This window comes from Caloenas nicobarica, chromosome 1 (genome assembly GCF_036013445.1).
Source record: "Caloenas nicobarica isolate bCalNic1 chromosome 1, bCalNic1.hap1, whole genome shotgun sequence".
In the NCBI taxonomy this organism is placed as follows: domain Eukaryota; kingdom Metazoa; phylum Chordata; class Aves; order Columbiformes; family Columbidae; genus Caloenas; species Caloenas nicobarica.
In genome coordinates this window covers 140,560,951-140,583,569 of record NC_088245.1, presented here as the reverse complement: position 1 = coordinate 140,583,569, position 22,619 = coordinate 140,560,951, and positions in this window count along the sequence as shown.

The window sequence follows — 22,619 nt, the reverse complement described above, 5'->3', positions numbered from 1 at the left end:
GCGTTTCCCTGCACAGATGTGAGTGTGCATCCATTGAGTATCGAGGAATCTTGATGAAACAGACACCATAACCTGGCTTAGACAGCTTACGAGCATTCATCCCTTTCCTTATCCACCTTCCTTACTATTTCTATGTGCAAGGAAATGAAATACTAATGAACGTGTGGATCCAGGCAAAGTGTTCCAAGCCCTTAGTTTGCAGCTGTCCTGAGCACCTGTCTGTCATGGGCACCTAGATCTCTGCTCTAAGTACGCATGTTAATGGACATCTACTCAGCCCAGCACAGTTCCTTGCTTGACTTGGAAGCAATGAATCTTGAAGCATCTCTATGCAGCTGGGGGCAGGGCAGTAAAGAGGAAAACAGAAGAGCAGGACTGAAACATCGAGAATAATTGCAGGGAAACTGCAAAGATTAATTATAGCAGGTAAAGAACTATACTGTTTATTATAAATAATATCAGCATATTTACTATATGTGATACTCTTGTCATTAAGACTGCTCTCCATATAGTTACTGCTCTATTTATAGCATTGGCTCATCTCTCTTTACATACAGGCTGATAGAACTATTATATTAGCATAACTATTGTATTATCACTATGTAATCACTATTAATTATTACTGCAGAACATCCTGTGGGAGTACAGACATGCTATTTAAAAGTTAAGCAACCAAGCAGACAGCTACTGCTGCCAACATCTTACCAAGTGTGACTGCTTCATGGATTGCACCTCCTTCTGAGGACTTGGTAGAAGTTTCTCACCACTCTCAATCCTCATGTAGCAACAGAAATTCAGGGGAAAGCCTGGAGGCTGTACTATAAATGTATGCACACCACAGGCAGCCACAACCCCCTGACAACTCACAAGTGCTCCAGCCTCTGCTGCACCTCTGTTATCTTATGCAACATGCAGAGACAGACAAACCACAATGCAAAGGTGGTGTGTCCAGGCAGAGAAGCCCCAGCTGGAGGTGCTCCCCCACCCATCTCATTAGGGTGGGAGCAGGTGTGAGATTAGTTAATGTTGATTGAGTTGAGGGGTGCTCACTGCTGGGTATGTAGCCATCGATCCTTGCCCACTGTCCCCTACCCCAGCACAGCTCCAGGGCATGTGTGCTGCTCCACAGCGAGCACAGCCTGGAGAGGTAGTGAGACAACAGGACACACTTCTGTATTAAAAATCAAACAGACAACTAAGGAAATATAAGGAGTGCAACGTTAATTGCCTTGCCATTGCTCTAAAAGCCACTGCTTCCTCTGCTACTTTGATACACTCAGCTGCACCTCCTGTGCCTCAGACTGCCAAAATGTCAGCATCATCTCAGATCATTCCTTACTCTTCTGTGTTGTAAACAGGGTGATTCACTTGATTTACAAATGGTTCTTCCTCCTTTGCAATTAAACATCTTAATTGGAATAGTTTTTACAATGACTATGCCGTTTCTCTTCAGCAAACTAATTTCCTCACAGAGCACAGAAAGGCAGAAGCCTTTAGGGAGTTGGTAGGTTTGAAATGGAGAACGAGGCCACCACAATGCAGCCTGGTCTCTGGAGCTGGGGAGCCACTTCTGCCCTTGCAGAGAATGAGACTGCAGGGAAGACAGGCAGAGATAATGAACCTCCCCAGGAAAGGCTTCCAGATTGAAGTCCCTTGGGATAAAGACAGCTGGGCAACAGAGCCAGCACCCAAGCCCTTCTTTTTTTGTCCTGACAGCTGGGAGGCATGCCTGGCCGCTCATTACTGCTCACTTCCAAGCAGTGCAACTTCTCCTCGGCTTCTCCGACATGCGAAGCGTACACAATATAGCCATTAGCATTCTGTTTCCTCACCCTGAAATCCCATCATAGCACATCTATCCCGCTTCATCTTTCCTTTGGTTCTGAAGTGTTCACCGGATTGAGTTTCAATTTCTTCTTCTCACTTTCAAAAACCTACAGCAATTTCAAGATTGTCTGTCCTTTTCACCTGCTTGACCTTACCTCCTAGGAGCTCAGTCTCCTCCTTTCCTCTCACCAACACTTGAGCCTTCCCCATGCTTCCCATTCAGTCATGTTCCACTGCTGCTTTCCCAGGCTCCTCCAGTGTGCAGGATCATCTCCTAAGTCTTCACTGCCAGAGCCACCCACTTCTTCCTATACAGCTTAAATACAGTGAAAGACTAGCGTGTAAAAAAAAAACCAAACACACCCCCCCCAACAAATACAACAACAAAACAAACAAAGCCCAACCAACCAAACAAAAGAAACCCAACACAAAATGGGAACATCATGATACTTGAACACCAAACTCCCAGTGACACACTGCAACCCTTTAAAAATCTTCCCTCTTCACTACAAAAATAGAGCTACGAACACTTGCTCATCCTCCTGGTCCTCCCACAGTGCTCTGCAAGCCTAAGGCCTTTCAAGTTTGTGACTGTGCCTTCCGTGCTTACATATAACTGAGCACATTACTTGTACATGAAAAGGAATACCAAATGATGCACTGCTGCTTGAACTGAGGGAAGCCCCGGCAGGAAAATGGACAGCAAGGCTTTTTGAGCCAAGGGTGTGAGTCATCACAGTCACCAGAAGCATAAAAGCCAAGCCTTCTAACTCAATGCTCAAGCTAGCTTTTGTAATGTCTTCAAATGGGAAAGGGCTCATCATGGTCCTTTAAGAGATCTAAAGAAGTCTTTACTCAATCACTCATCCTTTCTGGCAATGGAAAGTGCTCCCCATCCCTCCAGCTGATGGTTGCCATACAGACCTGCTCCCCACCACAAGCCTTGGGGTCCCTTGTCCCACCACACCAGAGGATGCTTGCAGTGCATGGTGGGGCTGGGAAACCAGGGCTACCTGCCCCTCGGAACGCTCCCACATCAAACAGCCATGAACCCAGAGAACATCAAGAGTTCTCTGTTTTTAAAGGACTTTAGATGTCCAATATAAATTCTCTTTTATAAAACAATAGAGTGCTTCAATCCCAATGGCATGTAGCAAAGGGACCCCCAAGGCCTTTGCAGCAGGTGGTGCTATACACCTCTACTCCCATGGCCAGGCCCCGCATGGTGTAATCTTTTACCAAGCCGCCAGGCTCCAAAAGTGGGAAAAAATTGGTGGCTTTTCTCTATTTGCCTTCCCCAGGTGAAATCAGGTCCCCTGGGGTAGGTTGCCCCTACTCCTGTTCATAAGGGGAGGGTGGTGGTGGGGATGGCGGCTCCCAGGATGGTCCCTCTGCTGCCATGGTGACAGCCAGAGAAATGAAAGGGTTGTATGTCCTTCTGAAGTGACAGTCCTGCGTTTGTAGCAAGGGGAGAGCGGCTGCTCTGCCATATGCCGTGGGGAACTGGCATCGTTGCCTTCAGTTTTTGTGACCCTTTCAGGCTTTTTCATATTAGTTTAATTAGACATTTTTTCATGTTTAATTGATCACATTCCAGGTCTAAGGAAGCTTGGAAACCTCCCTTGCTCATAACACTGTTATCTGAACCTCTTCCACAGCAAATCCCAGCATCCTTTTTGTTTGTTGGTTTGTTTGCTTGTTTTGATTTGTTTTGGTTTTAGGCTCACAGACCGCACTAGTGGTGAGGCCCCAGAGTGCTGGGTGCTGTGTAAGCACCTGGGGAGAGAGACTCTCATAGACCCTCAGAGACTCCCATCTGAATAAGCAAGACAGCAAAAGGGTATAAGCAGGGACAACTTGCCAAAAAGCCAGACAGCAGAGTCAGTAGCAGAAACAGCCTTCAGCCAACTAGAAAGATATAGTGCTCCTTCAAGGAGGCTTGGATCCTTCCTGTGTCCCTCTCTAGTGGGTGATGGCACAGAGGCATCATGTCCCCCATATGAGGACTGCTGTCTACTCTCCAGCCCAACAGTGATCATCCCGCCAATTTAGTGTTCAACAGCTCTGCTTGGATCTATACGTGCCCTAGAGGACCCCACCTTCCCAGCTGCCTGCGTTAAAGAAATTGAAGGCCTGATGTTTGTGCCTGAGATGCAAACCTGAGAATGATTCAGTTGCCTTTCTTACAGGAAGTCATCAAACCCTGAACAGGATGCTCCAAACAGAAATCCTCTGAACAGCGTGTGTGAGGAAGGGAAAGAACTATATTAATGTACACCCTCCTTTTCTGAGTGAAAAACTAGTAAGAACAGTAGTGTCAGGTGCTGTTTTGAAAAGGCAGTTTCCCTCCATGGTTCCTTGACGATGAAAGGGTATATCCTGGAAGGCTGTATGCCACGTATGCTATTCTCTCAGGAAGAATAACTCCTGGTGTTCTCTCTACAGTCACAGAGCTGCAGGACCTGCAGGCGGGGAGAGAGCTCCTGAAGGAAAAGCTGGGAAGGGAGCGAGTATGTCAGATAGATAACTGACAGCGCATTTTACTGTCTCATTTTGCATAACTCATGTTTCCAATAGTGTAGCCCACTGTTTTAATTTTCACTTTATCAGAATAAACTAGATTTGTTCTCCCTCTCAAACCTTGTCTGGGAATAAATGTGCCACTTACACAAGTCATCAAAAACAAAGTGCTCTGTGGGAGCAATTCACTAACAATTAGTGAATAAATGCTAAAGAAGACTGTAGGGAATGGTCTGGCAAACGCCTGCAGCATCTCTTAGAAGACATTAAGGGGGTCCCTACTGTTAGGATGCATGTCATCACTGTCATGGGTTTTTTTGAGGCGTGGCAACTGCAGACACCAAGGCATGGGGTGTTGCCCTCACTTATGTACCAAGGAAGCAAGGGGTGACTAAAAGGCAGAATCACACAGTAATGGGAAAGCCAAAGGCAACATCATATGATACAGCTTAAAATGCAGATGGATGTGCTCTGGGCTTTGTTTGGCACCACCACAGAAGGCAGACAAGTTTCTACCTCTGAGCAAAATACTACCGGCACAAATCAGGTCACAGGTCTGGGAGAAACTCTCCTTCCATGTTCCGTTTACACCTTTGTTGGATTCTTAGCAACATTTTGTTGCTTCTGTTGTTGGAGAACCCAGCCTTAGTCATTACGAAAGGTAAACTAAAAAGGACCACAGAGTTCCTTGGATCTGTGCAGCAATGCCAGTTTGTATTATTATGTGGTGTCTTCCAGTATAAACCACATAAAAGATTGAACACACCTAAATTTATTCATGGTGTTATAGCTTCACTCAGCTGCTTACTTACAGGTTACCAACTGGGGGGAAAATGCAAGAACACCGTCTCAAGATTGGGTCCACCTCTTGAAGAGACCTTGTACTGACTTTCTCTGTGATGCAGAGTTCCCTCTTTCTGTCCTTTATCCTCCATCTTTGTTCTACTTCGCTTTTTCTGTTTAATTTCTTGATTTTATCGATTTGTAGTTTTTCCTTCCCTTTTCCTACTTCATAACTTTTTTTCCCTGTTCAAGCACACGCTGCACAGGAGATGTCCACCACTGCCTCTTCTGAGTAAGGATGTTCTCCTGGGCCTGTGCCAGGTATTTCAGCAGGAAAGTCATGATGTACCCTTTCCTTTGTGGCAGGGACTCTCCAGCCAGGTGGATGGGAGAGAAGATGGACTGACTGGAAGAATAAGAGGTTATCATGCTTGCTAACTATCTAGAGACATTCTTCTTTCTCCCAGTAGCCTGCACGCCTTCCACAGTAAGGTCTTTATACAGAGACAGAGAAATCCTCACTATAGATTGTGTTGGACTGGTTTCTTGCCTTCTGTGGCAGTGGTCCACAATGGCTGAAGCAGGTTTCACTTGTTAGTCACAAGCATGTTATGGGTGAACACAAAAGCCTTAAGTGAATAAGCTTATTTAGATTCACACCATCTCCGCAACATCCCACCTCGTGTACCTCTGGAACTGACATTCAGAGAGGCAGCCAAGGCTGCCCTGGTGTTGGCAGAGTGGCAAGGAGGGAGCGGCAGCCACGAGGTGGGGAAAGTTGGGAGAAGAGGAAAAAAACCCACTGAGATGTAGCCCTTTTGATCTTGACACACTGGCTTCTGGGAGATGTCTGGCATCGAGCAGGAGCTTGGACTGGAGACTAGAGGCCAAACAAGAGGTCCAGCAGTCCCCTCCAACCAACACTTCTGTGATTCTACATGCAACCATTAAAACCAGCTCTTTAATGTCAGTGCCCAGACAGTTGGCTAAGCTGGATGGCACAGATGGTCTGGATCACCACTACCAGGAGCTACCAGCCCCATTACTGACACCAGAAGTGCAATTGCAGCAAGCTACCTTCAACCTGGCTGTCTTGTTTCCCAACAGCTCTAAACCTGCAAGGGCTTAAGTTTTACTTGCTAAAGGCACACAGCTCTGGATAGATGCATGTGGCCAACACAGGAGCCCAGGCTGCTGCAGCTTCATTCCTCTTGGTACTTGAGATAGCTGCAGCAATGATAGCAACTGTCTAACACTGTCAGATCAGAGCCAAGATGAATTAGTGGTCTTTTCTGACGTCAACATCCACTAGCACATGGATCCAGACAACAAATTTCCCAAACGTAAGGGTATTTTGAGGAGATGTTTTGGTCTGGGTCCTCATGTATTCGAAACCAGCAAAGTGCTACAGTTTTTGAAAGAGAACATCCCATTCCTGCTACCCATTGGGTAAGAAGTTGCTCTTCTGTACCATTTCCTATCTAGGGCTGGCTAATGGAAGCCATGAGGGTTGAGAGGCTGCAATTTGCAGTCTGCAAGCAACCAGAATGTTTCTCAAGGGCCTGGAGACATCAGCATTTTCTGGAATCAGTGCCTGGGGTTAAGTGCACATTTGTGGGCAAAGTCTGCTTTTATCTTTGGATTCTAGTCCAGTCTTTTTCCTGGACATCTGTGCCTGTGACACGGGGTTTTGGAGGGAGGAGGAATGCACGTTACTAGCCTGTCCTTTCAATTTAAAGAACATCTTAACAGGAAAAAGCCTCGTCTTTGCACCTAATCATCAGCAAACAGCAGCCACTGTGGCTTTTATCAATAGGCCAATTTTTAGTTTAGTCTGTGAAAATAAATAAATAAATAAATGCAGCAAGAGAGACACAGAGAGAAATGACACAGACAGTATCACCTTCAAAGAGATTTTTTAAGACACATTAAAGAACTTCTCTTCATTTGTTTTTTCTTTTTTTAATTTAGTGACAGTCTAGGAAGAAGGAGATGAAGATAAAGAAAAAAAAATAAAAAGAAGATTTAATGAGGATGAGAGAGACCGAAAGGATGTTTCCTAATCTGAACAAGCAGTTAAGGAGAATCGGGATGGAGGAGAAGGATGAATCTGATGGGTTGGAGCAGTAAGGGTAAGAGAAGAACAATGTAAACCTACATTCAGAAATTCAGCCAAACCTGAAAAAAACCTGGTACCTTCTGCTATCTCATCTCAGGGCAGGCCAGTGTGCCTTCCCAGAGCTGGGGGCATCCAGTGTGGAATGCCAAGATACCACCAGAAAGACAGCTGCTCTCGTCTTCCTTGAAAACAATCTTCCTTAAAGCAGGAAGCAGTAGAAATCTCCTGAGAAAGACTGTTCTCTTGATGCCTCTAAGCAAATCTGGAGCTTCTGATAAAGCCATTCAATCGAATCCCTAGCTGTATAGCCCGAATTTCATGCTGCTGGCCACAAGTAGGGAAAACTTGCTGCTGCCTGCAGAAAGAAGGATTGTTCTGCAGTCAAAGCAATTGATGAAGATTCCCTCTCGCTGCCTCCAGTTTGCTGAGTGATGCTGGACATATCACTTTGTCTTTCCATGTCTGAATTTTCCTGCCTCTAAAATACAGAGTATTTATAATGCATTCACATCTAATCCAGTTACCTTTATTAAAAGGGGTCAGAATTTTTCATCTTTTTTCAGAGGCCTTCTGCTCCTAATGGGAACTCTCCTCTCTGCCTCCGACTGAAACAGGTAGAAGCTGATTTCCTGCAGCAGGAAGAAATTACTTCTATCCCTGCAGTGGCTGAGCAATTCCAACAACTGCACGTGCTTCATAAAGACAAGTGATGGCTGACACAGATTTGTGACATGACTTCTCAGCCTCACGGGGGACACAGTGACCCTTAATTCCCTCCTGTTTGCAAAGTACATTGAGATCCTTAGATGGAAGGTGTTATAAAATACCAAATATTATTTACTACCACTCAGTCCCTCCCCTACTCCTCTCCCTCCTCAAAAGGACACTTCAGACTTCTTCTTATTGTAAGCTCTATTTTATTTTTTAATTTCCAGACAACTGAACTAGATAAGGGCCTGTAGCGATTGATTTACGAGGGCAGATTAAAACCGTTAGATAGGTATAGTATAGTTAAGTGATTGACATGATAACTCCTTACAGAAATATCTTTTTTTTTGGAGGGACAGAATGGGAGGAAAAGGAGGCACATAGCTCTAGGCTTTATTTTATTTATAATTTGCTTTTATTTGCACTCAGTAGGAGAGACACAATGGCTGCCACAAGGGTGACATAAGAACGCAGCACAAGAGCAGCAGGAAGAGGTACGCCAGGTTAATATGAAGCAGTTAAATTGCTGTATGAAGACAGTTAACTGGAGAGGGATTAACACAGACTCTAGCACAGCTAATGACAGTGGAGAATGACAATTTGGAGCTCGGATCCTGCAAAGTGCCCACACATAGTAATTTGCAAGATCCAGGACTTAAACTGAAAACCAATTAGCCTTACGACAGGCTTAAGAAAATGAATTGTGGAAACAGCTGCAATATATCATTGATTAGTAGTTTACAAAGGAGGAGCGGAGAAAGAAAACAACATCACATTAAGTCCTGCAGAGACTCGTGGAGCTATACTATCAGGAGCCCTATGCTCAGGAAAAAGAAGCTGACAAGTTATCTTCCAGTGGTTTATTCGTACAGGAGCTCTGCTAAGGAGATCAGGGAAGAAATGTTAAGAACCCTAGATCATCTGAAGAACAACCAGTATCTTGCCTGTATGATGGAAGATATACTGCAGCTAAAAACTAGAGCCATTCTCTCTAGCTGCAGGCTCCCAGGACTGCAGAAGTACATGGGCTGCAGACCAGCCAAGCCAGCAAGAGGAACAAAGGGCATAAAATTGCTTTTTGGTAGCGGTCCCAAGCAAAACAGGTAGGAGGTTCTGAGACAAAGGCGGTCATTTTGAGACATTTAAACAGCAATGCCAGGTGTGTCTTTAGGGCTCCTAAGAGGAACACTGGGAAGAAGTAAAGTCTCCTGGGAAAGAGGGAAGGTGACACTGGACTCCTGGACACAAAGCTGGAGAGGGAGACTTCTGTCATCCCTGCTAGGATTGCAAGCTATTAGGTCTGTCCTTGGACTACACCTCGCACTGCAACACCATGTCAAGTCCCGAACATTCATCACTGCAGAGTGATGAATTCCTCATATTCTCTCCCACTTCTGCCACCCTGCAGATGTGCTGCAGTAGAAGACCTGATGCAGGGCATGGGGAACTCTCTCCAAAATGCTCCCAAAATGCTCCAAAACTTTGACAACTTCAGTAAAGTGACATTGGGGAGCCATTTGCAAAGTGAGAACCCCCTCTGGAAGAGAGAGCGGAGATAGTATAATGCAGAGCAAAAAGGTGGCATCAGGAGGAAAAGGAACAAAGCAAGAAAAGCCCAGGTCTGGTCTGAGTGTCTGCACCATGACAGAGCACTGTACTGCTGTCCTTGTCTCAAAAGCACAAGAAGCAGCTCTGCACAGAGTCTTCACTAGAGCTAGACCCTGGGCCCTGTGCCATGAGAAACCCTATAGAGTCAAACATCCTCTTGCCTGGTCAGGCCCAGATTAATGGGCTCAGCACTGTTGCCAGAACACCAGGTCGCGGTGGAGCCTGTGTTTCCTGCAGCTGCAACCCTGTGGATGCCCAGGTCCCTGCCATTTCTGTAGTCACCTACCACGGGGCTGCCTCCTCTGCTTGATAGTCCCTCTTTACTGGGGGATGCACTTGAAACACTTGAAGTGGGACCCTGGGGTACACAGAATCCATACCTTGCTGTTCCTCTGCACCAAACAGAGCCAGACTGACAACCAGCACAACCCAATATTGCAACAGCATCTATTTCACCTCTACCCTGAGCAAAACTTATGGCCCACTGTGCACTGTGAGTTGGGCATTTTTTCCAGAAGTCCTGTACACAACTGATGCCATAACTGTGCAAGTGTCCAAGGAGCAGGGATGTTTCGTGAAGCAGCGATAGGCAGCTGGTGGGTAGAAGCGATCACTGCGTGGCGGATGAGATTCCACGGCACGCTGGAGATGGAAATATCACCTTAACAAGCATGGACAGCCCCCAGTGGACTATAAAATTCATTTGGTGACTGAGATAATTCAAAAGAGCCAAGTGGCACAGCAATAAAAGCCGGAACACATAAATTTAAACTCAGAGAGCTCTGCAGTTCCCTGGTAATAAGTGACAAAACAACCCACACCCACACAGACTTATCCAAACCTGTCTGAAAGTCACAGTCCAGAGACCAGGGAAAGATGCACAGAAATTGCCTTTTTCAAAGGGGGAGAATGGGTGAGGGGAGTAAATATGAGAAAAGTGCTTACATATTCAGAGTCTATTCATCCACAAGTCCAGAACATGTACATGTGCTATGGCAGCTGTGCTGGGTATCGTGCAAGCAGCTTTTTGTTAATCACATTACCCAGTCCCGAACTAGCACGTATAAGAGGCTAAATATTGTTCTCCATTAAACCAGGGCAGGCCAGTTCAAGACAACAATTTCATACTACCTGAGTGTAGCTGAGGGTGGATTATGGCAAACTGCCTTTATTCTGCTTTTATAAACAACACAAATTCTCTTGCCCTTCCTCTCTTCTGTCCCCACCGGGATTCCTCCCCAAACTGCTCAGAGGATGCTTCCCAGAGCACTTCCCTTCCAAAGCACTTCCCTCCCAAGGAGTTAGTTTGCCACTCATAAGATGAACAGCCTAAAATTGCGATAATAAAAACTTTATAGCTCTCCATCATGTTCATTCATGCTAATGTTCTCTCTCACTGTGGATATAGCAAAAATTTCAGTGTTGAAGAAGAAAGAGGAGGCTTCTGATGGCCTCACAGGCATGTTTTTCAGTGCTGTAAAAACATGGCAGTACAATACACTTTTAGAGTGGAAGGTGTCCATCAAGGTCATTAATGACTGAAAGAGGAGACACAAGAGTAGAAAGTTGCTGATCGATGACGTGTCATAGTTTAGAGATGGAAACTGTGGTAGACATGATCCATACATCTCTATGTCCCCAAAGGGGACTGTCCTAATCTAATAAGGCAGGTGCCTGCATGGAGAGGTCCCAAGGGCAAAAAAAGAGGTAGAGATCTGGCAAGTGATATCAGTCGTAACACAAAAAATTGGAGGGTCTGAGGATAGAGCTGATCTCCCTGCAGCACCTCAGTGCAAAGGTGAGGACTCCTGTGGCTTGAGGGACTGAGGCAGTACAGAATGCTCATTACCCTTGATGAGGAAGGAAAGGGACACTGGCTCAGTGAGCTAATTCATTATAGCTAGTCCACCAGTCAAGTAAGTCCTTTGTCAGGGTGAGGCAGACACTCTCACTGACATTACAGGCACAAGCATTTTGATTTCTGAGTTCTGTGAGTGATGGCAGATACCACACCTGTCCCTGGAGTTTAAAGCTGGGATCTTCAGCACCAGCAGAACAAGTCATTGTCCTAAAGGAGTCATTTTACTTTTTAATAAGTAGCAAGGGCAGACACTGGAAGGAGATGATGACTTTAAGAGTATACAGGCACATCTATGATTTGGGTTTAATAACCACTATTCTTTTCCTCTCCCACACAACTGGTCTTCCCAGAATCAGATCTGACTGTGACTTATTATTATTACTAATTTTTTGTATTGAGGCAGCACATGGGAGCTGTATTTGCAGAACAGAAATCCACTAAGATAAGTATTACACACACAAAGACCAAAGATACAGCCCCCGCTCCAACCACATTACAAATCAAGTATAGATTAGAGACCAGGAAAAGTACTGCAGTGTGATTCACCTGGATTCACTGTTGTTTTTAAAACCTGCCTTTATTAAGGAGTAGAAAACACTTGTGAGGATAGGGTTAAATATATGTTTGAGGAACCACAACCCCTTTTAGGAGCAGCTGCAGCTGGTGTGGAAACAGCTGAAAAGCTGAAAAGACATCTTTTCTAGTCATTTTTCTGCCTTGTACTTTCTGCCCTTTCCCCCACCCCCTACCTTTTCCATCCTACTAAGGGCATTTGCAATGGAAACCAGGCTCTTTGCTGCCTCTGAGGTCATTCGCTCTTGCAGCTTATTTCCCTCCCCACACATCACCAGCCACTCGGTGAACCGAAGGTGCTGTGGAGCAGAGAAAATACCACCTCCCAGGAATGGAAATGGCACTGCGTCACCATTCCTTTGCTTACAAAGTACCCTTTTTTTTTTTTTTTTTAAGCAGGGTTTGGACTTTTAAACTGGTCCTCTGCATATAAGGGCTACCACTGAGATCACACTTCAGAGTGTAGGTCAAGCTGGTCAACCCAATACTTTGTACAGGTCTGACTATTTGAGTCAAGGAAATCTTATCCAGATATTTCAGTCAAAACAACTGTTAGATCCATGTTGGGTCCTTTTACCTTTAAAGCTTAATTCCCTAAACTGAACAGAAAAAACTACACTGGTTAAAGGCATCTTTATACCAATACTCGTTACAGTCTTGGAAAGTGCACCAGTTTAATCTTAGACAGTTCATGTAATCTAACTAAAGCTGTAGAAGACCTGGGACCCTACGTACACTTCTGTCATTGAATCATATTTGTTGGAAGAGACCTTCAAGATCATTAAGTCCAACCATAACCTAACTATGGCACTAAGCCATGTCTCATCTATGCATCTTTTAAACACCTCCAGGATGGTGACTCCACCACTTCCCTGGGCAGCCTGTTCCAAGGCTTTACAATGCTTTCCACGGAAGAAATATTTCCTAATATCCAATCTGAATTTCCCCTGGCGCAACTTGAGGCCCTTTCCTATTGTTATATCACTTGTTACTTGGGAGAAGAGACCAACACCCTCCCTGCTACAACCTCCTTTCGGGTTGTTGTAGACAGAGATAAGGTCTCCCCTCAGCCTCCTTTTCTCCAAGCTAAGCAGCCCCAGTTCCCTCAGCCGCTGCTCATAAGACTTGCTCTCCAGAACCCCTCGCCAACTTTGTTGCCCTTCTCTGAACTCTCTCCAGCACCTCAATGTCTTTCTTGTCATGACAGACCCAAAACTGAACACAGGATTTGAGGTGGGGCCTCACCAGTGCATCCCCTTTGCTTAAGATCAGCCCCAGTCCTACTCTGCCCCATAGGATGGAGGAAGCTATTTCATGCACATCCCGTACTATTCCTCCCCTGTGGATGATGGTGAATTGTGTCAGAGGACACAACTAGAAGGGACATGAACTGAAGCAGATCCTCCTCAGCCTGCAGTCCCAGTGAGCCTCAGCAGGCAATAGCCATGTGAGGGCTGTTGCAGGAGGACTGCAGGCTGCTAGGACGGAGGGCTCCCTCCTCAGGTTGTGGCTTAGCCCACTACCGTCACCCTGAGATGGAAGCTTGCCACTGTCAAAGCCAAGTCTCTCTCCCCATTCCGCTACACAGCTCCTCCTTGTTTACATGCTCAGGAGGACTCAGGGCTGAGTCAGCCCTGCAGTTCCCAGAGACAAGGCCATGTCCCTGCCCTCGTGTGTGAATGAAACGGGCACCTAAGGTGGCCAGTGAAGAGCGGGATGTACTCTGAGCATCTTTTGTCTTCTGCATCAGTGTAAGCATGCCTTCACCATTCCCTCCGGCAGGTAGCTGTGATGGAGGTGTTTCTGCAGTGCCTACTCTGGGACTGTGCATTATGACAAAGCGTAATGGGATTCCATAGTCAATCACCCCCTACCCATTTTTCTGCAAAAACACCACTGCGCAACCACTAATAAGTGAATTACAGGAGAGAAAGGCCTTCACTTTGTATAGGCAGGAGATGTGTCATTTGGCTTTTCAAGTGTATGGGAACAGAAAAGATTTAATTTTTCAGCCCCTCCCTTCCCCAGCTCTCCATCCACCGCGAGATGAAATAAACAGAAGGAAGATGGACTTTTTGCATAAATTGGGGATGTATGATTGATAACGTGTTATCTTGTCAGCTGGAGACACCTGCATGGCAGGTATTTATGCTATCAGAATGGTTCTAGCTGGTGAAATACAGTTTGGTGCCGATAAGGGGACACAGGGACTCATGGCACCAGCCCCATGAGGACAAGGGGATTAATGCTGATATTTTGCAGCTTGCTCTTATTAAATTCTGATTCCTTTTGTGAAGTGAAAAAAGAAGAGGGGAAGAGTGATTGGTTTTAGGCAGATAAAAGACACATGAGGAGTGGGGGTGTCTGGTAGAAAAAGGGCTGATGAATGGGAACACAGAAGACCAGGAGATCTCTTGGGAATAAAAGGAAAAGTATTAAACAATTTTCTGATTGACTAGGTCTTGTCTGTCAGGCAGGGAATCGGGGTAGGGGGAATGGATTTGGGGAGTTCCTGAGAGTACTAAGGCACAGTTATATTAAAAGCAGAGCTAAATTACATAGGTGGAGGAGGGGCAAAGAACCAATTTCCTTCTTTTGCTGGAATTTTTAAACATGCAGCACATCTGATGCCCAGGCCCCCAGCTCAAAGCCCAGCCTACTGAGATCAGCTTCTGCTTGTTGCCCCTGGCCGGACGCCTGCCATACACAGTGACTGAGCCTCTCAAAATCCTTGCATCTAGGACAGGGCTTCCTCAAAGCAGGCAGCACACACCAGGTCATGGCAGACCTACAAGCAGGGAGCCCCAGGCTGCAATACAAGGGGCAGTGGGGCAGGACAGGGGCACTGGCAGAGCCGGTGTGGGGATCCCCAGGCTGGGGGAGCCGGCGTGGTTCCCACTCGTGAACATTTTCAGGATTAAACCCATAAATCTTTGCTTGTACCTGTATCTTTGAAAAAAATAATTTGTGTCACTCAGAAAGAAAAGCCTTAACAACCTCAGATAAGCCAAGGAATTCCCCTGGGGCTGGAAAAACAGCAACAAAAAAAAAGGGGAAGGAGTATTCTCATGCACCACAAGCATCAGCACAGAAACCTACCACACTAACCGCACACGCTGTGTTCAAAGAAGAGTTTTATCAGAAGCAACCAGAATCAACATTCAAACATAAAAAAGATACTGAGAGATGTGGTAACAGCAACACCCTGTTATAGGGTGAGAAGCTCTACGATGCAGACACAGATGGATCCTTTTAGTTATACGATTCTGTTTGTGGTTCTCTGGGCATGTATTATTAATACCCTACAGAGTTTTAATTAGAGCTGAGAGATTCATTCATTGTGAATAATTTATCTGATTAATTTTGCCTCGCTTCTGCTCATGAATTGTCCACAAGCAATTTGTAATTTTCTCAAATTTATTTGTCATTTGCAATTATTTGCTGACTTGTCTCGGTAAATAATTTTCAGCATATTGTTTGTCCACAAACTGTCCCCAGATAGTTGATATTCAAAATTGGAGCTGGGATAGATATACTTTTGTTAAGTATATGCAGCAAATCCCATTGTATGTTTCTGTTTTCTGAGTAACCTTTAGGATCAGGCTTCCATAGAGAATACCACTTTTTATGAGTTCAAATTTTGCTTCCTGCAAATAGTCTCTAATATTTACATAAAATTCACTGTTCCCATGAACATTTCTGCCAGTCGATATATTCACTGCAATACACACAGAAGAGACCACAAAAGGAGGGTTTTATCGTTGAAGCAAATAGTTCTTTTGTTATACAGTGCCCCAGTCTGTTCCTAAGGGACCTGTCTGAACTGTCTGAAGGTTTGTTTAAGTTTTTTGCTGCTTTTTTTTTTTCTGGTTTGTTCTGCCTTTCCAGCTCTCCTGGTTAGGGGTTACGTTCTTGCTAAGCCACTCTCTCATGCAAACAGCGCTGCACCCTGAATACATCATCTGCTTGTGCAGCCTTTGCCAGCCTGTCTCAGAAGCCTCCACCGAGCATGGGGCACAGGGGTAAGCACCATCCAACCAGAAAGAATTGCTGTCACTGCTGGGTGTGCGAAGTGGCCCCGCTAAGCAAGTCACTGCTTTTTCCAGCATGTGCAGCCATGAAAAACCTGAGGAACAGAAAGTGCCACACGGCCAGGCTCGCGGGAATGAGCCTCACTCTGTGGCAACAGGAGAAGCTTGCCCACTCTGTAAGACTACGCTGAATTTGTTCCGGATCTTTCCTTTAATCCAACTTAAGATATTGTTTAGCACTCCAGAGTGAAGTTGCTCTGCTTGCAGTGCTCAAGAAACAGTGTGAAGAGTAAAGGACATCTTTCCATAATTACCAACTAACCTCCGCTTTGTAGGTTTGAACTATTAGCTTCTGGCAGGGAATTGTAGAGGCACATCACTGTCATTCAGCAATGTGCTGCAGAGTTGCTTATCTTCACAACAATTTCAGAGATGAAGACTCATGTATTTCAGCGGCCCAGAGCACCTGAGAGGTAAACATTCCTGTGAAAGTTCTGTGGATGCTTGTTAACCAGCGTGCACTCTTACTAGGATTTGTAAACATATGCAGTCATGACATAGCCAGGGACAGTACTGACAGAAATAACAATTTACGTCACCTAGCCCAGCACCAGTGGAGCCAGGCCCATATCATCCCCTTCAGTGTTTTTCCTGTCGCCTGGTCCAGACTAGTTTTAACTATTGCCAGCAATGAGAGTCCTACTTCATCTTTTCAGGACTTACTTCATATATTTCAGATCTCAGTATCTAAGTTCTTCCAGACAGCCTCCATCTTTCGTTTCTCTGCTCTTTTGTTGCTTTGAATTATTATCTCCAGGGAGCAAAAGAGCCTGTCATCCTTGTGTTTTGCAGGTACATTGAGGGTTTCATACTACCTTTTAGCTCAGCATACCAACACCTTCTACATTTTGATTTTGACCTCTGAGTAGACCCATGGTGTCCCCGTCTAAATCCTCTGATGCAAATCCCGGTGAGGTCAGTGCCAAAACCCTCTGGTTCTTAGTGGGTCTCAAACATTACTTCTGATGGTTACCACTCATACAACTTAGACCTCAACAAGCCAAATGTGGCTGTTTCCCTTGTCCCTCAAATCAATCTCATGAGCATGTGGCTGTTCCTCCTGCTCAAATCTGAACTTTCTTCAAGTCTTCCTATGACATTCTGCTGCCTGGAGCAGAATGCAATATTGAAGACTAGAACGAACAGGGAATACAATTTCCTTGCTCCGGATTCACCATTTGCATTTCCTAGGGCCTTGTGGGTGAATATTAGCATCCTATAGAGCTTTGCGGGTACATGCAGTATTAACATCCTATAAGGTTTTGTAGACATTCATTATTAACACACAATAGAATCTGTGTAGATGCATTATTAATAGCCTCTTAGCTGGCAAGAGAATGGTGATATTTTCATATGAGAAATGTAATTGTTTAATATCAAACAGTATTATTTCAAAGATTTAATTGTGTAATTGGGGTCAGTAATCGCTCGGTTGTTCTTAGAGCAAGACGAACTTGCAGGGTAAAAGATTTATTGTCCTGACAATAGAGAGCAAATTTTAATATTTCTGAAAAATTGAGAACTATTAATCCTGGCATGTGTTACTCTCATACACGGGGAACTGATAAAACTTTGATCTAATTTTCTCTTTGAAGGGGCATTGGTGGGGTGTGGGGGAAGACCGTTAACTCTATATGGCCTGCTGCTGAAAGCACGGTGAAGCACAAAGGCTGGCCACATTCGGCTTCACAGGAGCTCTCAGATTGTGCACAAGACAGCTACTGTGAGAACAAATTGTTCCAGTCCCCCCGTGCTGGAAGGAGAGGGAAGCCAGAAGCGGTTTGCATGACCACAGGCAGCTTCATGGTCATGTCTCCAAGGGATGCTATTTGCACCCACTGTGCACAAACTTCCCCATTTCAGGGAGATGCCAAGCAATATTTGCATTCCACATCGAGTAATTAATGTGTCAGAGGATGATGAGGTGCACACATGCCAGTGGCAGCAACCATTTAGGTAATTTGTCTGTAATTTATCTGTGTGAAGCTTATGAATTCTGTTTGCTACCAGGGCTCAAGTATTAGTGGAAAACTTGAAGCTTTGTTTTAATGTTCGGGGTTTTTTGGGTGGTGTTTTGTTTATTTGTTTTGTTTTGCTTGTTTGTTTGTTTGCTCTGTATTTTCTGTTTCGGGATTTTCTGCATCTAAGTTGAACTAAAATTCACAGAAGGTGACAATGATAACAAAAGAGGCTTGTTAAACTTCGATGGTGTCCTCTCAAATGCAGCACAAAAGAAAAGTAACTGGCTGCTGCCTATAGCAAGCCAGTTTTCCATGTCAAAACTAAGGCTGGAAGTGGGAAGCAAGAAGGAAAGCCAACTTGGTGAGGCAGCAGTGGAGACATACTGCAGAAGTAGTCAGTTATTACAAAAGCAAGAGTATTTTCTAGGTTATTTGGAGCGAAAGGCTGGTGAGGAAGGTGCAAACAGAAATGCTGCACAACTTCAGTGGTGGGCACAGGTTCACAGTTTCCTTGGATGGCAGCAGAGAAAGGTAGCGGGGAATGCATTATTTTGCCATGCCCTGCACATATCAGTGCTAGCAAAAAAAAAAAAAAAAAAATTCCTGGGATTTCTGAACCTTTACAGTATCTCTGTGTACACCTTTGCTTTAAGTGTCATGGATCCCTGAGGAAGGGGACCGTAAACTCACTCTGCCTACAAAGACAGAGCTCTGGTAGAAGATGGGCTTCAGCTATGGAGCAGCCAGGACTGGCTACTGGGCTTGCAGAAACCGGAGCATAAGGCCCAACTTCTGCGAAAAGAGCAAAAAGTACACCAAACAGAGCAAGGGGAGGAAAAATAAATGAGGCAAACAGCCTGTGCAGGCCAAGAGAAGCTTATAAATACATGAACCCAGGATGTCTGGACACAGCTGCAGCAGTCTGGCATGGAATCACCTATGGAAACTATATCAAGGCTATGCAACAGAGATGAAACAGGAGATAGCAGCTTGCAAATACAGATGGGCTGCTTAGCTTTTTGCAGATGTGGGCATTACATTTGCAGCCAAAACCTGGGATCTACTAATGAAAAAAGACTGAGAGGTAGAATATAATGAATTTATGATAGCAATCACCAAGCACTATGTGGTTTTCAGACGTTCAAAGAAAAGACCTGTCCCTGTTAACAATGTTTTAGTATCTCCTTGTTTTTAGAGTATTCTCCAAATGTTTTGAAAAATGTAGTAGCAGAAACAGCTTCTTTTCTCACCCCAGCCTTCTCTTTTCTAGTTACTTTGGCCCGGTACATAGGGATAGCAAATATTTAGTCCTGTACCTACAGTATTCTTGAGATCCAAGATTCAGTGACTGGGACCCAAATCTGAACAATCTCAATTCTACCTAAGAGCCCTTGCTAGTCACTTCTGGATATGAACTTTTGAAAGGCTATAGACAGCTGTAGAGAAACACAAGACTTTAGGCAGAATTTAAACCATCTGTATCTGTTCAGTGTATCTAGTCAAGCTGGCTAGATATGAGATCCTTATCGTATTCTGAAAGACAGAAACACAGTTTTGCTCAGGTTGAATGACAAAAAATGTTAGAGTTTGCAGCCAAGACATTTTGATGTGGGGGAAGACATTTGAGTCATATCAAGGTGATTTCATTTTTTCTTTTCCACTCCCTGTGTAATATACAGAACATTTATTTTTGCTTCCCAAAGGTTACAGGAAAAGAGATACAGGATATTCCATGAGAGAGAACCTAATACTTGCAAAGCCGGTCTTTGCAGCCTAGAAAGGACATGGTCACTATGTCAGGCTCCATGACCCCAGATCCAATTTCTTCCGTGTACAATCTACCCTGTGGCCCATTAAGTCAAAAGCTGAGACTTGCTTTTAAAAAACAGCAGCTCCTGCAAGATGCTACTCTGTCAGTTCAGCCTGGAGGTGTCACTGCTCTTTCTTCAAGAAATGCTGCAATTTACTGCTTTCCCCGTGTACGACTGCCATTCTCTTCTTTGCTGAAATAGCTTCCTCTGGCCAATGCCAAAGACTGTGTTATTAGACCACTAACTCACTCCTGAACACAATGATCCAGGTATGGCAATCCCCCAGTGTCTGCCTCTTACAAAAAAGAGCAGCAGTGAAACTGGAAAATTACTCCCTCCCTCATTCCTTTCCAAATGGTGTGAGTGTCAGATCCAAATCAGGGCCAGCAACACAGAACATGGACGAAATTTCCTTTTGCTATGTTATCTGAAAGCAAAACAACAGCTAGCAAGCCATGCCAAGGGGATTAAATTAAAAATCACTACAAATTCACTGTGGATGCTGATGCTGTTAAAAACATACATTGCATTAGGACAGATGGTGGCTTTATGCAATGTCCTGCATTGAGGAGAGAAGCTCGCAGTGCAGCAGGGATTGTTCGGCTGGCTCAGGCTGACTTACACCCAGCAGAGCTCTGGTTTCAACGAAAGCTGCTCCACCATCATTGACAGATTGTGGCTGCTGCCTCACCTCTCTCCTCCAACCACGTCAGCTCAACAGATGGGCACGGGGGACACTTTTTCTTCTTCTTTGCCTTATCTCTATGGCCCCAATTAGGACCAGGTAATTTTCCTTCAACCATTTCTCCCCACTTTGTGTGTGAGGACAGGGTTAATTGTTTCTTTGCCCATGACTGGTGTGTGCACCCGTGTATGAACGCATTGTCAGCCACATGTACACACATAGACAAACAAATGCACATGGTGTGTATAGCAATTTAACTGATGGATTAAATGTGCAAACCCTAGGAAGCAAGACATTTCTGGCCTCTTGCCACGTAGACTCACAGACACCTAGGGGGTACATGGGCTGTGAATTCATTTCCCCAGAGTCTTTTGAAGAGGCAGAAAAGTTAATAGGACACTAGGCTGAAATATTTTCTCTAGGACTCCAAACCCATCAGTATGGCCTACCTTTCAGATTCTAGGAAAAAAACCAAAACCAAAACCAAACCAACCACATTGTTATCAACATAAAGGTGCCAGCACCTCCTGTGCTTGAGCTGTGGAGGATTCTCCATAACACCTCCCTGGTCCCCAGCCAGTTATCTGGCCCTCCTTCCCTTGCTCCCTGCAGGCCAGCACGAGGGCATTTCACTGCACTCCTAGGAGCTCAGAAAGATGCAAAATATGACAAGCTGGTAGAAAAGAGAAATGGATACTTATTTCATTCCTGAAAGGGAAACGAGGAGAGGGCTATAGCAAAGCTGGATAATAAATAGGTTTAAAATGCTTCCGTCTAGTCCTGGTGTTGCCTTTTGTGCCTGCAAAAGCATCTTAAAATGAGGTGGGAGGTAAGGAGGAAAGGAAAAGCAACATGTCCACCCTTATGGCAGGATGAGAACCCCAGCATGGTAATCAAAATGCTCAGGCAACTCTGTCAACACAGGAGAAAAACAGGGAGAAGGAAAGAAACGAGAGGGGGAAAAAAGAGTCAGGACTAATGGCAACTTGGAAGCAGGGAAGTGAAGAGATGAGAAACATCACAGGAGAGAAATGACTAGCCGAGGACTGAATGTATTAAAGGAGCAGATTTATAGTCTAAGTGGTCATGCAAGTCTCTTCTGGGTTTGATAGCAGAGTAAACCTGTCATGGATACAGACGGGTTCTGTAGCAAGGCAATCTGTGGGAAAAAGCTCTGCTAATCTCCCTAGGCGGTCTCCCTGTGTGATCTCCAGGATGCTCTCCCAGCGCCAAGTACAGCAACGGGGTCAGTGAGGACCCCCCTGGGCCTGAAGAAGCAATAATGCTGGGAAAGCTGTCTGGAGAGACACAAGGAGCATGTGTGTGCTGACTCACTAGCCAGGCAGGGCTACATGTTCATCAGCTGTGAGCCATGTGTGTGTCTGTGTGCCTGCGTGAGTGCGTGAACGTGGCTGGATGCAGCAGACGGAATTCACAAAGTGAGTGTCATTCAATCCCACCACAAACTCTTTCCTCTTCTTCCTGCTGTGGTTTCCTGTTGCTGCTCCTAACAATTGGGTGCCAAACATTTAGAATTATGTGCCCGCCTGCAGCCACTGCAACGCAATTTATTCAGCATGCCAGCAATCCTGAAGCTGACCTAGCTTGTAGTTTGATTTGTACAAAGCCCAGGACATATCATTCCCAGTAAATTCCTAATCCACAAACCAGTTTAAAACCCAGCAAGGAAACTAATCAGGGCTACCACCAGCCCTCACTTCCTCCACAAAAACACCAGAGTTGGCTGATATTCCCAGGTTAGCTTTAGTTCAGTCCATTTCGTCAATCAGCCCAATGCTCTCCGAAAGCCCTGGAAACCAATTCTCCATGCTATCTGCAGAGGTTTGGTCATGGGATATTGCAAGCTTGAATTCAAACCCCATTGAAGCTATTATAACTATAAAGAGGGAATGGGGAAGAGCTAGGCAGAAGACAGACACATAGGTCTATTTCTGACTGTATGCACAAAACAGGGAAGCAGCCTTAAATACGCTGATGCCTGAGAGGGGAATACTGTCCCTCTCTGTTGCTAAGCCACTGAGGACATGCTATTTGTTCTTTGTCCTTTCAAA